This window comes from Tursiops truncatus, chromosome 3 (genome assembly GCF_011762595.2).
Source record: "Tursiops truncatus isolate mTurTru1 chromosome 3, mTurTru1.mat.Y, whole genome shotgun sequence".
NCBI classification, from domain to species: Eukaryota; Metazoa; Chordata; class Mammalia; order Artiodactyla; family Delphinidae; genus Tursiops; species Tursiops truncatus.
This window is the reverse complement of record NC_047036.1, coordinates 163288759-163307058: the sequence shown is the minus strand read 5'-3', so window position 1 is coordinate 163307058 and position 18300 is coordinate 163288759. Positions and strand designations below refer to the sequence as shown.

Below are 18300 nucleotides of genomic sequence, written 5' to 3'. Positions count from 1 at the left end.
TCCCTTTGTTCAGTGTATCCATGCTGTATATGCTACCTGCCCATCAGTAACTTAGTAGCCATCTCAGTTTTCAGATCACTGTGGTGGTATTGCAGTGCTTGTGTTCAAGTAGTCCTTATTTTAATTAACGATGGCCCCAAAGCGCAAGAATAGTGATGTTGGTAATTAGGATATGCCAAAGAAAAGTTATAAAGTGCTTCCTTTCAGTGAAAAGATGAAAGTTCTTGATTTAAGGGAAGAAAAAAATCATACACTGATGTTGCTAAGATCTATAGGAAAAATGAATCTTCTATCATGAAATTGTAAAGAAGGAAAAAGAAGGTGATCTTAGTTTTGCTGTCTCATCTCAAACTGCAAGTTATGGACACTTAACACTTATGCATGTTAAGTTCATGTCTATTTTACATGTTCTATTCTTATTGTTATCAATATCTTACTGTGCACCAAATTTCTAAATTAAAATTATCATAGGTATGTATGTATAGGATTCAGTACTATCTGCAGTTTCAGGCATCCACTGGTGGTCTTGGAATGTATCCCCTGCGGATAAGGGGGGACTACTGTATTACTTTTCCATATTCCACATCTTGGAACAGTGTTGATGGGCAAGAAATACTTGTTCTCTAACTGAAGAAGTGAAGGAATGTTGTCATGCTTACCTGTTGAGGCCAGGTTCCTCAAGATTTCCTGCATCACATCTCTATAAAGTTTCTTCTGCAAAGGATTCAGTAAAGCCCACTCCTCCTGGGTGAAGTTCACAGCCACATCCTCAAAGGTCACTGGGTCCTAAAACAGACCAAATATGTTTCCAGTAAGATGTGTGAGTCTGACAGAACTGGGGATTTATACTCAATTTACAGGAAGATTACATATGATTCTGTCACCTTCAAACATTTATTTTATGTCTTGGTCATCAGAAACTGACTCTATGTCCTTACTTCTTCATGAATTTAACAGCATAATGAACACATGCAAATTATTTATTAATTTTCACTGTGATTACTTTAAATGTTATTGCTCTCTGATGTCAGGGTCTAGAGCACCCTGGAGAAATGAGAGAAATGCTACACAAATGAATCATTTTAAACACATCAATCTCTTGTGAGAAAAACTTATCTCCCTTGTTATTACACACCATTTAACTCAGTACACTCCATGATGTATGAGGTCAAATCTGCAGGAGCTTTCAATGAATAAAACACAGTGAAGAACTGGAAGCTTTTTCTTCTATTCGCATCACCAAACATGAGAGTCCAGGAGGCCTGTGGAAATCCAACTTGTGACAAGGATCAGTTTGCCATACTGGCCTGAGAATTACTCCAGGTGATAAGAAATAGCCAGGTGCAACTGGCTAGATTAAAGTATTGTTGTAAAGAAGTAGTACTTTTAGCTTGTGTAAAATTTATTGCAGACTCAGTTTCTCCATTCTCTCTCTGTCCCATTCATGGAGCTAGGAAGTTATTCAGAAGTTAAGGCTCAGACAACTTTGCATGATATGACATGCTAAAAAGACACAGCTACTTAGACCTCCACAAAACCCTATACACAATGAGCCTCAGGGCTGCTTCTCACTAGTTTTTAGCACACACAGGCACACATAATGAAATGATAAAGTGCTAAAACATTTCTTTTTGGTCAAAGCCCTTGCTAAATAACCTCGAGAAATGGGCTAAGAGCTGCATATTGCACAGGAATTCACAACACTCCACAAAGGTCTGGTGGTGAATCTGCCCATGATTATATAATACATAAAGAATTCACAGTGCTTTCCTCCAAACAATGTAAAACCTCCATTCTCTAATTTCAGGTGGAAGTTTCCTGGCCAGCCACTCCAGAGGCAATCCTCCCAACATCTCTCACTTCTGAACTCCCATATGGTGCACAGAAGCAGAACAGCCCAGCCCCGAGTACAGGAATATGTAAGTTGATGACACCACACACTGCCAATAGTGTACAAAGGGTTTATTACTTCCATAATTGAGGTCTCTGGGGAGTAAGGCAGGCCTCTCAAGAAGGCATGAAATGGCTTGAGAGTGCAAGGAAAAGTACATGGACTTATTTTTTAGTTGAGGTTGTGGGTGGACTGAAGAGAGAGTTCACATACAAGGGCAGGCATGAATTGAATCTCTTGTCACTGCCACAGGAAGGAAACTAAGGCTTTCCTATCATCATGGATACATGTGGGTCACAAGAGGAGGAAGGAGGGATGAGGCTTCAAAGCTGTCAGCAGTCAAAAAACTGGAGTCAGAGACTTCTCTTTTCTTGTTCTTTGTATAAAGAACTTAGAAATCATCCTTCCTAACCTCACAAGAAGAAAAGCAAAGAACTGAAGACACAGAACAAACCACTGTTTCCAAAATTGGAAAAAAAGAAAGAAGCTATTTTGAAATAACTATTCTTAACAAGGCCTATCCTCAAAAGAGACTGTTTCACCAGGGCTTAATGCAAAGACAAAAAAGAATACAACATCTAAGAACTTTGGGACAATGACAGCAGGTGTAAAATACACAAAATGAGAATATCTGATTGATAGAAAAGCAGAAAGGAACAAAAAAAATAAGTGAAGCAATCATCACTGAGATTTTCCTAACATTAGTGATAGACAGCAAACTGCAGATTCAGGAAGCTAAGAAAAACACAAAACATGAAAAAAAAAGAACACCAAAAACTGCACTGCCAAGCACATCATTTTCAACTGGAGAAAAATCAAAGACAAAGGGAACATTCTGAAAGAAGCCAGAGGGAAAAAACAAACCTTGGTTTTACTTAAACAAGGATAAGAATTAAATCAGACCTCTTTTCAAAAACTATGCACGCAAGAAATATCATATAACTGGAATCACATCATATTTATCCTTTGGAATCTGGGTTCTTTCACTTAGCGATATATATATATATATATATATATATATATATATACACACACACATATATATATATACACACATATACATACATATATACATATATATACATACACATATATACATACATATGAATATATATACATATATATACATATACATACATATATGAATATATATATAAGATTTATCCATGTTGTTGCACATATTAACAGTTCATTACTTTTTATTGCTGAGTAGGATTGCATTGTACAGATGTACTATAATTTATTCATTCACCAAATGACATCTGAGTTGTTTCCAGGTTTTGGTGATTATGAATAAAGCTGCTGTAAACATTAACATACCAAAACCAAACAAAACAACAACAAAAAAACCCGAAATATGCAAGCAAGAAGAGAGTGGAAGGAAATATTTAAAGTGCAGAAGGTAAAAAACCACCATCCTAAAACTGTGTCAAGCAAAATTATTCTTCAAAAGTGAGGGAGAATATTTTGTAATAACCTATATGTGAAAAGAATCTGGAAAATAATTATATATATAAAATAACTGAATATATATATAATAACTGAATAACTTTGCTGTATACCTGAAATGAACACACACTGTAAATCAACTATACTTCAATAAAAAATATTAAAAAGCAGATAAGCCTTTGTAATAAAAAAAATCTCTAGGACTGCTGCATCTCAGGAAAAACAGTGATGGAGAAATACTTTCTGAGAAAAAATTGAGGGACTCTAACATCAATACACCTGGTTTTACAAGAAACAGTAAAAGAAATTCATTAGGAGGTACAGGCATACCTTGGAGACAATGAGGGTTCAGTTCCAGACTACCACAATAAAGCAAATCACATGAATTTTTTGGTTTGCCAGTGCATGTAAAAGTTGTATTTATACTATTCTGTACTCTGTTAAGTGTGCACTAGCATTATGTATAAAAATACAATGTACATACCTTAATTTAAAAATACTTTATTGCTAAAAAAAACTTTATTGCTAAAAAATGCTAACCATCAAAGATTACAGATCACAGACCACCATAACAAATGTAACAAAAATTTGAAATACTGTGAGAATTACCAAAATGTGACAGACACACAAAATGAGCAAATGCTATTGAAAAAAAGGTGCCAATAGATTTGCTTCACACAGGGTTACAACCAGTCTTCAACTTGCAAAAAATGCATTATCTGTAAAGTGCAATAAAGTGAATCGCAATAAAATAAGGTATGTCTGAAAATGATATAAACAGGTGAAACATTAGAAAAGAGGACCCTTTAAGAGCTGTTCTCAGTTCACTATAGCCTTGTTGGTCTCATGGACACAAGCCCCACTGGTTTTCAAAGCTAGATGTTTTGGGACTTCCCTGGTGGTCCAGTGGTTATAAGATTCTGCCCTTCCACTGCAGGGGATGTGGGTTCCATCCCTGATCAGGGAACTAGGATCCCACATGCTGTGTGGTTGTGCCCCCCACCCCTGAAAGGCTAGATGTTTGGGGGGCTTGTCTTCATGTGTGACTCTTAAAAGCTGGGGTGCCAAGTGTGGGGTCTAAACCCTTTGCTCCTTAAGGAGAAGCTTGGAGTTTTGAGTGCCTTCCTGAAGGTGGGGTGCCATACATGGGTTGGGGGCCGGTTATGGTAAGATAGTGCCTCAGCTTCTACCCACTTTGATGTGGGTGTTCTCATTTGCCCTATGCATAGGGAATTGCCAGTTATGGGCAATGAGAGATGAGTTGCTGTATGTTCCTATACGCATGACAACATCTGCTGCTGCCCTGCCTGGATCACACCCGGGTTCTCCGGGCTGTCTCTGCATAGCTAGACTGAGTCCTCTCCCAGAGCCTGTCTGCCCAGGATTCCTGGGGTGCTGCCCTGTGTGTGCAAGGACAATGGTTGCTTCCAGCTGCCCCACCAAGATCACACCCAAGACCCTTGGTCTGTCTTTGTATACAGACCGAGTCTTTTCCCAGGGCCCAGTTGGCCCAGATCTCCCACCAGGCTGTGGTGTGGAGTGAATTTTGCCCAATTCACACTGGGGAGTGGCGAGGCAGCAGCTGCCAGTGCCAGGCTCTCTCTGCGCTGATTGTTGACAAGCCAGCATGTGCACACTCCTTGCGAGTAGCATCTTGGCTTCTCCAGCCCTTCTGACTGTCCCAGTGGTTTTCCGAGCAGCCAAGAGGGCTAGTCTCCTCTCCACAGGACGCCAGGACTGGGATGCACAGACTGTGGCTCCACCTGCTTGCTCCCCAAGGTGAGGGGCTGCCCGTGTGAACCTTCTCTTCCTTTCAGATCCCTCCCAAGGGCACAGATCCCAACCTAATGTCTTTTTTTCTGTCCTACCCAGTTACATGGAGATCTTTCTTGCGGCTTTGGTTGTACAGAAGTTCTTCTGGGGACCTCCCTGGTAGTCCAGTGGTTAAGACTCTGCACTTCCACTGTACGGGCATGTGTTCAATTCCTGGTTGGGTAACTAAGATCCTGCAAGCTGTGCAGTGTGGGCCAAAAAAAAAGTTCTTCTGCCAGGTTCCAGTTAATTTTCTGTGAGAACTGTAGCAAGTATTTTTGATGTGTTGTAGGGGTAGGGGAGTTCCACATCCTCCTACCCTGTCATCTTGATTTCCCTTTCTCCTTTCAAATTATTATACTATTTGTTATGTTTATCTGTGATCAGTGATCTTTGATGTTACTACAATGACTCACTGAAGGCTCAGATGATGGTTGGTATTTTTTAGCTCTAAAGTATTTTAAAAGTAAGGTATATATACTTTTTATACATAATGCTGTTATACACTTAATAGACCATAATATAGGGTAAACATAGATTTATATACACTAGGAAACCAAAATTCATGTGATAATTGCTTCATTGTGATAACTGCTTTATTGCAGTGGGCTGAACCTGCAATATCTCTGTGGTATACCTGTGGTAGATACACAAAAGAAAAAGGTAAAGGAATCTAAGCATACCAAAAAAGACAGGAATCTAAGCAAGCAAAGAAGACAGGAAAATAGGAATTACAAAACAGCCAAAAAACAGTGAACAAAATAGCAATAAGGACATACCTATCAATAATTACTTTAAATGTAAAACAAATAATAAATTCTCCCATCAAAACACAGAGTGGCTGAATGAATTAAAAAAAAAAGACTCACCTATATACTGCCTACAAAAACATCACCTGAGATAAAAGTGCACACACAGACTGAAAGGATGGAAAAAAAATATTCCATGCAAATGGAAACCAGAAGAAAGCTGGGGCAGATATACTTGTAACAGTCAAAATAAATTTAAGATAAAGACTGTTATAAGAGACAAAAAAGGTCATTATATAATGATAAAGGAGTAAATCCAAAAAGAGAATATAACATTTGTAAACATTTATGCACTCAAAAAAGGAACATCTGAATATGTAAAACAAAATTTAACAGGTCTAAAGGGAGAAGTAGAAAGCCATACAATAACAGAAAGGGGGCTTCCCTGGTGGCGCAGTGGTTGAGAATCCACCTGCCGATGCAGGGGACACGGGTTTGTGCCCCGGTCCGGGAAGATCCCACATGCCGTGGAGCGGCTGGGCCCGTGAGCCATGGCCACTGAGCCTGCGCGTCCCGAGCCTGTGCTCCGCAACGGGAGAGGCCACAACAGTGAGAGGCCCGCGTACAGCAAAAAAAATAATAAAAAATAATAAAAAAATAACAGAAAGGGACTTTAATGCCCCAATTTCATCAGTGGATACATCATTCAGACAGAAAATCAATAAAGAAACACTGGACTTCAGTGACACATTAGGCCAGTCATTCCATCCAAAAGCAACAGAATACACAATCTTCTCAAGGGCACATGGAACATTCTCCAGGAGAGAGCATATGTTAGGCCACAAAACAAGTCTTAATAAATTTAAGAAGATGAAAGTCATATAAAGCATCTTTCCTGACCACAGTGCCATACAACTAGAGATCCATTATGAGAAGATAACTGGAAGATTCACATGTGGAGATTAAAAATGATACTGAACAACCAATAGGTTAAAGAAATCAAAAGAGAAATTTTAAAAAGTATCTTGAGACAAATGAAATGGAAATATAGTAGAACCCCATTATCTGTGAGGGATACATTCCAAGACACTGAGTGCATGCCTGAAACCATGAATAGTAATTAACCCCACAAATATTATGTTTTTTTCCTATACATACACATGCACACACAGTGTGTATACAATGAAAAAAGGGATGATTCATATCCCAGGCAAGATGGAGCAGGATGGCACAAAGTTTTATCATACTCCTCAGGACACTGCACAATTCAAAACTTTATTTTTAAAAATGTTTCAAGTATTTAAAAAATGTCTATTTCTGTAATTTTCCATTTAATATTTTCAGACCACAGTTGACTGCAGGTAACTGAAAGTGTAAAAAGCAAAACTGCAGGGCTTGCCTGGTGGCGCAGTGCTTGAGAATCTGCCTGCCAATGCAGGGGAAACAGGTTTGAGCCCTGGTCTGGGAAGATCCCACATTCCGCGGAGTAACTGGGCCTGTGAGCCACAACTACTGAGCCTGCACGTGTGGAGCTTTTGCTCTGCAACAAGAGAGGCCACGACAGTGAGAGGCCTGTGCAGCACCATGAAGAGTGGACCCAGCTCGCCGCAACTAGAGAAAGCCCACACACAGAAACGAGGACCCAACACAGCCAAAAATAAATTAAAAAACCTTAAAAAAGAAAAAGAAAAAAGAAAAACTGCAGGTAAAGGGGGACTATTGTGCAACATACTGAAACATACAGGATGCAGCAAAAGCATTTCCAAGAGGGAAGTTCACAGTGATAGTGATAAATCAAGAAACAAAAAAGATCTCAAAAAACCTAACTTTACATATCAAGGAACTAGGAAAAGAAGAAAAAGCAAATGGAAAAGTTAGTAAAATGAAAGAAATAACAAAGATCACAGTGGAAATAAATAAACACTAAAAAGAGAAGACAAAAACAATAAATGAAACTAAGATCTTTAAAAATATAAGGTAGATACCAGGAAAAAGACATGGAGATCACTTTCCTCCACACAAATACATCTACATGTGTAACAACTACAGAACACCTACTAAACGCTGGCAGAAGACTTCAGACTTCCCAGAGGGCAAGAAACTCCCCACATACCTGGCCGTGTGGCTGACAGGGTCTTCGTGCTCCAGCCTGCTGTCAGGGCTGAGCCTCTGAGGTGGGAGAGCTGAGTTCAGTACACCAGACCACCAGAGACCTCCCGACCCCATGTAATATCTATCAGCGAGGGGTCTCCCAGTGATCTCTGTCTCAACCCTAAGACCGAGCTCCACTCAACGGCCAGCAAGCTCCAGTGCTGGACACCCCATGCCAAACAACTAGCAAGACAGGAACACAACCCAATCCAGTAGCAGAGAGACTGCCTAAAATCATACTAAGTTCACACATACGCCAAAACACATCACTGGACACGGCCCTACCCGCCAGAAAGACAAGATCCAGCCCCACCCAGCAGAACACAGGCACCAGTCCTCTCTACCAGGAAGCCTACCCAAGCCCCTTAACCAACCTTACCCACCGGGGGCAGACACCAAAAGCAACGGGAACTACGAACCTGTAGCCTGTGAAAAAGAGACACCAAACACAGTAAGTTAAACAAAATGAGAATACAGAGAAATATGCAGCAGATGAAGGAGCGAGATAAAAACCCACCAGACCAGGGCTTCCCTGGTTGTGCAGTGGTTGAGAGTCAACCTGCTAATGCACAGGACACGGATACGTGTCCTGGTCCGGGAAGATCCCACATGCCACAGAGTGGCTGGGCCCATGAGCCATGGCTGCTGAGCCTGTGCATCTGGAGCCTTTGCTCCCCAACAGGAGAGGCCACAACAGTGAGAGGCCCGCATACCGCAAAAAAAAAAAAAATTAAAAAAAATCCCAGAACACCAAACAAATGAAGAGGAAATAGGCAGACTACCTGAAAAAAATTCAGAGTAGTGATAGAAAAGATGATCCAAAAATCTTGGAAATAGAATGGAAAAATACGAGAAATGTTTAACAAGACCTAGAAGGACTAAAGAGCAAAGAAACAACAATGAACAACACAATAAATGAAATTAAAAATTTCCTAGAAAGAATCAATAGAATAAATGGGGCAGAAAAAAGAATAAATGACCTGGAAGATAAAATAGTGGAAATAACTGCTGCAGAGCAGAATAAAGAAAAAAGAATGAAAAGAATTGAGGACAGTCTCAGAGACGTCTGGGGCAACATTAAACGCACCAACACTCGAAATATAGGGGTCCCAGAAGAAGAAGAAAACAAGAAAGGGGGAGCTTCAAGATGGTGGAAGAGTAAGACACAGAGATCATCTTCCTCCCCACAACTACATCAGAAATACATCTGCACATGGAACTGATCCTATAGAACACATACTGAATGCTGACAGAAGACCTCAGACCTCCCAAAAGGCAAGAAACACCCCACGTACATGGGCAGGCCAAAAGAAAAAACAGACAAAAGAATAGGGATGGAACCTGAACCAGTGGGTGGGAGCTGTGAAGGAGGAAAGGTTTCCAAACACTAGGAAGCCCCTTCGCGGGTGGAGACTATGGGTGGCGGAGGGGGGAAGCTTTGGAGCCATGGAGGAGAGCGCAGCAACAGGGGTGCGGAGGGCAAAGCAGAGAGATTCCCGCACAGAGGAACAGTGCCGATTAGCACTCAACAGCCCGAGAGGTATGTCTGCTCACCCGCCAGGGCTGGGAACTAAGACTCGGGCTTTGGTTGGATCCCAGGAAGAGGAGTGGGGTTGGCTGTGAGAACACAGCCTGAAGGGACTAGTGCACCACGGGTAGCCGGGAGGGAGTCTGGGAAAAACTCTGGAGCTGCCGCAGAGGGTAGAATCTTGTTATTCCCTCTGCTTCTTGGTGCGCTAGAAGAGGGGATTAAGAGTGCCCCTTAAAGGAGCTCCAGAGACGGGCGTGAGCTCCGGCTATCAGCGTGGACCCCAGAGACGGGCATGGGATGCTGAGGCTGCTGCTGCAGCCACCAAGAAGCCTGTGTGCAAGCACAGGTCACTCTCCACAACTCGCCTCCCGGGAGCCTGTGCAGCCCGCCACTGCCAGGGTCCTGTGATCCAGAGACAACTTCCCCAGTAGAATGCACAGCATGCCTCAGGCTGTTGCAACATCACACAGGCCTCTGCCGATGCAGGCTAGCCCCGATTCCGTGCCCCTGCTTCCCCCCCCCCCCAGCCTGAGTGAGCCAGAGACCCTGAAGTAGCTGCTCCTTTAAGCCTGTCCTGTCTGAGCAAAGAACAGACACCTTCAGGCGACCTACATGCAGAGGCAGGTCCAAATCCAAAGCTGAACCCCGGGAGCTGTGTGAACACAGAAGAGAAAGGGAAATCTCCCAGCAGCTTCAGGAGCAGCGGATTAAATCTCCACAATCAACTTGATGTACCCTGCATCGGTGGAATACCTGAATAGACAACGAATCATCCCAAATTGAAGAGGTGGAGTTGGGGAGCAAAGATATATATATTTCCCCCCCTTTTCCTCTTTTTGTGAGTGTGCATGTGTATTCTTCTTTCTGTGATTTTGTCTGTATAGCTTTGCTTTTACCATTTGTCCTAGGATTCTGTTCATCCCGTTTTTTTACTTTCAAAAATATTTTTCTTAATATTTTTTTATTTTAATAAATTTATTTTATCTTCTTTCTTTCTTTCATTCTTTCTTTCTTTTTTTTCTCCCTCTTATTCTGAGCTGTGTGGATGAAAGGCTCTAGGTGCTCCAGCCAGGAGTCAGGGCTGTGCCTCTGAGGTGGGAGAGACAACTTCAGGACACTGGTCACAAGAGGCCTCCCAGCTCCACATAACATCAAATGGTGAAAATCTCCCAGAGATCTCCATCTCAACACCAAGACCCAGCTTCACTCAACGACCAGCAAGCTACAGTGCTGGACACCCTATGCCAAAGAAGTAGCAAGAGAGGAACACAACCCCATCCATTAGCAGAGAGGCTGCCTAAAATCATAAGGCCACAAACACCCCAAAACATACCACCAGACGTGGATCTGCCCACCAAAAAGACAAGATCCAGCCTCATCCACCAGAACACAGGCACTAGTCCTCTCCACTAGGAAGCCTACAGAACCCACTGAACCAACCTTAGCCCCTGGGGACACACACCAAAAACAACGGGAACTACGAACCTGCAATCTGCGAAAAGGAGACCCCAAACATAGTAAGTTAAGCAAAATGAGAAGATAGAGAAATATATCGCAGATGAAGGAGCAAGGTAAAAACCCACCAGACCGAACAAATGAAGAGGAAATAGGCAGTCTACCTGAGAAAGAATTCAGAATAATGATAGTAAAGATGATCCAAAATCTTGGAAATAGAATAAACACAAGAAACGTTTAACAAGGACCTAGAAGAACTAAAGAGCAACCAAACAATGATGAACAACACAATAAATGACATTAAAAATTCTCTAGAAGGGATCAATAGCAGAATAACTGAGGCAGAAGAACGGATAAGTGACCTGGAAGATAAAATAGTGGAAATAACTACTGCAGAGCACAATAAAGAGAAAAGAATGAAAAGAACTTAGGACAGGCTCAGAGACTTCTGGGAGAACGTTAAATGCATTATTCGAATTATAGGGGTCACAGAAGAAGAAGAGCGAAAGAAAGGGACTGAGAAAATATTCGAAAAGATTATAGTTGAAAACTTCCCTAATATTGGAAAGGAAATAGTCAAGTCCAGGGAGAGGAGTGGGGTTGATGCACAGAGTTTAATGCACGGAGAGTCCCATACAGGATAAATTCAAGGAGAGAAAAAAGACAAGACATATTAATCAAACTATCAAAAATTAAATACAAAGAAAAAATATTAAAAGCAGCAAGGGAAAAAAAAATAACACACAAGGGAATCCCCATAAGGTTAACAGCTGATCTTTCAGCAGAAAGTCTGCAAGCCAGAAGGAAGTGGCAGGACATATTTAAAGTGATGAAGGAGAAATATCTACAACCAAATTATTCTACCCAGGAAGGATCTCATTCAGATTTAATGGAGAAATTAAAACTTTCATAGACAAGCAAATGCTAAGAGAATTCAGCAGCACCAAACCAGCTTTACAACAAATGCTAAAGGAATTTCTTTAGGAAGGACACAGAACAGAAGGAAAAGACCTAAAATAACAAGCTCAAAACAATTAAGAAAATGGGAATAACAACATACATATTGATAATTACCTTAAAGGTAAATGGATTAAATGCTCAAAAACAAAAGACATAGACTGGCTAAATGGATACAAAAACAAGACCTGTATATACGTTGTCTACAAGACACCTACTTCAGACTTAAGGGCACATACAGACTGAACATGAGGGGATGGAAAAAGATATTCTATGCAAATGGAAATCAAAAGAAAGCTGGACAAGCAATTCTCATATCAGAAAAAATAGACTTTAAAATAAAGACTATTAGAAGGGACAAAGAAGGACACTACATAAGGATCAAGGAATCGATCCAAAAAGAAGATATAACAATTGTAAATATTTATGCACCCAACATAGGAGCACCTCAATACATAAGGCAAATATTAACAGCCATAAAAGGGGAAATCGACAGTAACACAATCATAGTAGGGGACTTTAAAACCCCACTTTCACCAGTACACAGATCATCCAAAATGAAAATAAATAAGGAAACACGAGCTTCAAATGATACATTAAACAAGATGGACTTAACAGAATACACTTTCTTCTCAAGTGCTCAGGGAAACTTCTCCAGGATACATCATATCCTGGGTCACAAATCAAGCCTTGGTAAATTCAAGAAAATTGACATCGTATCAAGTATCTTTTCCGACCACAGCGCTATGAGATTAGATATAAATTACAGGCAAAAATCTGTAATAAAATACAAACACATGGAGGCTAAACAGTACACTAAATAACCAAGAGATCACTGAAGAAATCAAAGAGGAAATCAAAAAATACCTAGAAACAAATGACAATGAAAATACGACGAACCAAAACCTATGGGATGCAGCAAAAGCAGTTCTAAGAGGGAAGTTTATACCAATACAGTCCTACCTTAAGAAATAAGAAACATCTCAAGGAAACAACCTAACCTTGCACCTAAAACAATTAGAGAAGGAAGAACAAAAAAACCCCCAAAGTTAGCAGAAGGAAAGAAATCATAAAGATCAGATCAGAAATAAATGAAAAACAAATGAAAGAAATGATAGCAAAGATCAATAAAACTAAAAGTTCACTCTTTGAGAAGATAAACAAAATTGATAAAACATTAGCCAGACTCATCAAGAAAAAAAGGGAGAAGACTCAAATCAATAGAATTAGAAATGAAAAAGGAGAAGTAACAACTGACAATGCAGAAATACAAAGGATCATGAGAGATTACTACAAGCAACTCTATGCCAATAAAATGGACAACCTGGAAGAAATGGACATATTCTTAAAAATGCACAACCTGCCGAGACTGAACCAGGAAGAAACAGAAAATATGAACAGACCAGTCACAAGCACTGAAATTGAAATTGTGATGAAAAATCTTCCAACAAACAAAAGCCCAGGACCAGCTGGCTTCACAGGTGAATTCTATCAAACATTTACAGAAGAGCTAACACCTATCCTTTTTAAACTCTTCCAAAATGTAGCAGAGGGAGGGACACTCCCAAACTCATTCTATGAGGCCACCATCTCCCTGATACCAAAACCAGACAAAGATGTCACAAAGAAAGAAAACTACAGGCCGATATCACTGATAAACATAGATGCAAAAATCTTCAACAAAATACTAGCAAAGAGAAGCCAAAATTAAAAGGATCATACACCATGACCAAGTGGGGTTTATTTCAGGAATGCAAGGATTCTTCAATATACGCAAATAAATCAACGTGATACACCATATTAACAAATTGAAGGAGAAAAACCACATGATCTTCTAAATAGATGCAGAAGAAGTGTTCGACAAAACTCAACACCCATTTATGATAAAAACCCTGCAGAAAGTAGGCATAGAGGGAACTTTCCTCAACATAATAAAGGCCATATATGACAAACCCACAGCCAACAACATCCTCGATGGTGAAAAACTGAAAGCATTTCCACTAAGATCAGGAAAAAGACAAGGTTGCCCACTCTCACCACTCTTATTCAACATAGTTTTGGAAGTTTTAGCCACAGCAATCAGAGAAGAAAAGGAAATAAAAGGAATCCAAATCGGAAAAGAAGTAAAGCTGTCACTGTTTGCAGATGACATGATACTATACATAGAGCATCCTAAAGTTGCTACCTAGAAGCTAACTAGTAGCTCTAGAAAACTACTAGAGCTAATCAATGAATTTGGTAAAGTTGCAGGATATAAAATTAATGCACAGATATCTCTGGCATTCCTATACACTAATGATGAAAAATTTGAAAGGGAAATTAAGAAAACACTCCCATTTACCAGTGCAACAAAAAGAATAAAATATCTAGGAATAAACCTACCTGAGGAGACAAAAGACCAATATGAAGAAAATTATAAGACACTGATGAAAGAAATTAAAGATGATACAAATAGATGCAGAGACATACCATGTTCTTGGATTCAAGGAATCAACATTGTGAAAATGACTCTACTCCCCTAAGCAATCTACAGATTTAATGCAATCCCTATCAAACTACCACTGGCATTTTTCACAGAACTGGAACAAAGAATTTCACAATTCGTATGGAAACACAAAGGACCCCGAATAGCCAAAGCAATCTTCAGAACGAAAAGTAGAACTGGAGGAATCAGGATCCCTGACTTCACACTATACTACAAAGCTACAGTAATCAAGACAAGTATGGTACTGGCACAAAAACAGAAAGATAGATCAATGGAACAGGATAGAAAGCCGAGATAAACGCATGCACATATGGTCATCTTATCTTTGATAAAGGAGGCAGGAATGTACAGTGGAGAAAGGACACCCTCTTCAGTAACTGGTGCTGGGGAAACTGGACAGGTACGTGTAAAAGAATGAGATTTGATCACTCCTTAACACCATACACAAAAATAAGCTCAAAATGGATTAAAGACATAAATGTAAGTCCAGAACTATCAAACACTTAGAGGAAAACATAGGCAGAATACTCTATGTCATAAATCACAGCAAGATCCTTTTTGACCCACCTCCCAGAGAAATGGAAATAAAAACAAAAACAAATGGGATCTAATGAACTTCAAACCTTTTGCACAGCAAAGGAAACCATAAACAAGACCAAAAGACAACCCTCAGAATGACAGGAAATATTTGAAAATGAAGCAACTGACAAAGGATTAATCTCCAAAACTTACAAGTAGCACATGCAGCTCAATATCAAAAAAACAAACAATCCAACCCAAAAATGGGCAGAAGACCTAAATAGACATCTCTCCAAAGAAGATATACAGATTGCCAACAAACACCTAAAAGAATGCTCAACATTATTAATCATTAGAGAAATGCAAATAAAAACTACAGTGAGATTTCATCTCACACCAGTCAGAATAGCCATCATCAAAAACTCTAGAAACAATAAATGCTGGAGAGGGTGTGGAGGAAAGGGAACACTCTTGCACTGCTGATGGGAATGTGAATTGGTACAGCCACTGTGGAGAACAGTATGGAGGTTCCTTAAAAAACTAAAAATAGAACTACCATATGACCCAGCAATGCCACTACTGGGCATATACACTGAGAAAACTAATTCAAAAAGAGACATGTACCAAAATGTTCATTGCAGCTCTATTTACAATAGCCAGGACATGGAAGCAACCTAAGTGTCCATCAACAGATGAATGGATAAAGAAGATGTGGCACATATATACCATGAAATATTACTGAGCCATGAAAAGAAAGGAAATTGAGTTATTTGTAGTGAGGTGCATGGACTTAGAGTCTGTCATACAGAGTGAAGTAAGTCAGAAAGAGAAAAACAAATACCAGATGCTAACACATATATATGGAATCTAAGAAAAAAAAGTCATGAAGAACCTAGGGGCAAGATGGGAATGAAGACACAGACCTACTAGAGGATGGGCTTGAGGATATGGGGATGGGAAATGATAAGCAGTGACAAAGTGAGAGAGTGGCATGAACATATATATACTACCAAACATAAAATAAATAGCTAGTGGGCATGAACATATATATACTACCAAACGTAAAATAAATAGCTAGTGGGAAACAGCTGCATAGCACAGGGAGATCAGCTTGGTGCTTGTGACCACCTACAGAGGGGGGAGGGAGGCAGATGCAAGAGGGAGGAGATATGAGAACATATATATATGTATAACTGATTCACTTTGTTATAAAGCAGAAACTCACACACCATTGTAAAGCCATTGTAAAGCAATTATACTCCAATAAAGATGTTTAAAAAAATGAAAGAAACACTGGTCCTTCATTAGGCCAGTCATTCCATCCAAAAGCAACAGAATACACAATCTTTTCAAAGGCACGTGGAACATTTTCCAGGACAGAGCATATGTTAGGCCACAAAACAAGTGTTAATAAATTTAAGAAGATTAAAGTCATATTAAGCATCTTTCCTGAGCACAATGCAATACAACTAGAAATCCATTATGAGAAGATAACTGGAAAATTCACACGTGGAGATTAAAAATGATACTGAACAACCAATAGGTTAAACAAATCAAAAGAGAAATTTAAAAAAGTACCTTGAGACAAATGAAATGGAAATATAGTAGAACCCCATTATCTGTGAGGGATACATTCCAAGACACTGAGTGCATGCCTGAAACCATGAATAGTAATTAACCCCACAAATATTATGGTTTTTCCTATGCATACACATGCACACACAGTGTGTATACAATGGACAAAGGGATGATTCATATACCAGACAAGATGGAACAGGATGGCACAAAGTTTTATCACACTCCTCAGGACAATGCACAATTCAAAACTGTACTGTAAAAAATGTTTAAAGTATTTTTTAAAATGTCTATTTCTGTAATTTTCCATTTAATATTTTCAGACCACTGTTGACTGCAGGTAACTGAAACTGTAAAAACCAAAACTGCAGATAAGGGGGACTACTGTGCAACAAACTGAAACTTACATTATGCATCAAAAGCATTTCCAAGAGGGAAAGTTCACAGTGATAGTGATAAGTCAAGAAACAAAAAAGGTGTCAAAAAACCTAGCTTTACATATCAAGGAACTAGAAAAAGAAAATAAAGCAAATGCAAAGTTAGTAAAATGAAAGAAAAAAAAAGATCACAGTAGAAATAAGTGAAAAAGACTAAAAAGAGAGTAGAAAAACAATCAATGAAACTAGGAGCTTTTAAAATATAAGATAGATATCCAATAGAGATGGTGGAGGAATAAGCCGTGGAGATCACCTTCCTCCTTACAAATACACCACAAATACATCTACATGTGGAACAACTACAGAACACCTACTAAATGCAGGCAGAGGACGTCAGACTTCCCAGAGGGCAGAAACTCCCCACGTACCTGGCTGTGTGGCTGACAGGGTCTTGGTGCTCCAGCTTGCTGTCAGGACTGAGCCTCTGAGGTGGGAGAGCTGAGTTAGTACACTGGATCACCAGAGACCTCATGGCCACATGTAATATGAATCGGCGAGGGCTCTCCCAGAGGTCTCTGTCTCAACCCTAAGAACCAGCTCCACTCAATGGCCAGCAAGCTCAAGTGCTGGACACCCCATGCCAAACAACTAGCAAGACAGGAACACAACCTAACCCAGTAGCAGAGAGACTGCCTAAAATCATACTAAGTTCACAGACACCCCAAAACACCACTGGACACAGCCCTGCCCACCAGAAAGACAATATTCAGCCCCATCCACCAAAACACAGGCACCAGTCCTCTCTACCAGGAAGCCTACACAAGCCCCTTAACCAACATTACCCACCGGGGGCAGACACCAAAAACAACAGGAACTACAAACCTGTAGCCTGCGAAAAAGAGACACCAAACACAGTAAGTTAAACAAAATGAGATGACAGAGTAATATGCAACAGGTGAAGGAGCACAAGGAAAAACTCACCAGACCAAACAAATGAAGAAGAAATAGGCAGCATACCTGAAAAAGAATTCAGAGTAATGACAGAAAAGATGATCCAAAAATCTTGGAAATAGAATGGAGAAAATACGAGAAATGTTTAACAAGACCTAGAAGGACTAAAGAGCAAAGAAAGAACAATGAACAACACAATAAATGAAATTTAAAATTCCCTAGAAAGAATCAATAGCAGAATAAATGAGGCAGAAGAAAGGATAAATGACCTGGAAGATAAAATACTGGAAATAACTGCTGCAGAGCAGAATAAAGAAAAAAGAATGAAAAAAATTGAGGACAGTCTCAGAGACCTCTGGGACAACATTAAATGTACCAACATTCGAATTATAGGCGTC

At 39.9% G+C, this 18300-nt stretch overlaps 1 long non-coding RNA gene across 1 annotated transcript in view; it reads left to right on the top strand.

Moving 5' to 3' along the window:
- Positions 1–17196, top strand: part of LOC141278387 (uncharacterized) — a 120644-nt gene extending 103448 nt beyond the window's left edge. The window contains exon 2 of the long non-coding RNA XR_012331070.1: positions 1808–17196. This is a non-coding gene — a long non-coding RNA (uncharacterized lncRNA). The remainder of the gene's footprint in view (positions 1–1807) is intronic.
- Positions 17197–18300: the final 1104 nt, after the last annotated feature.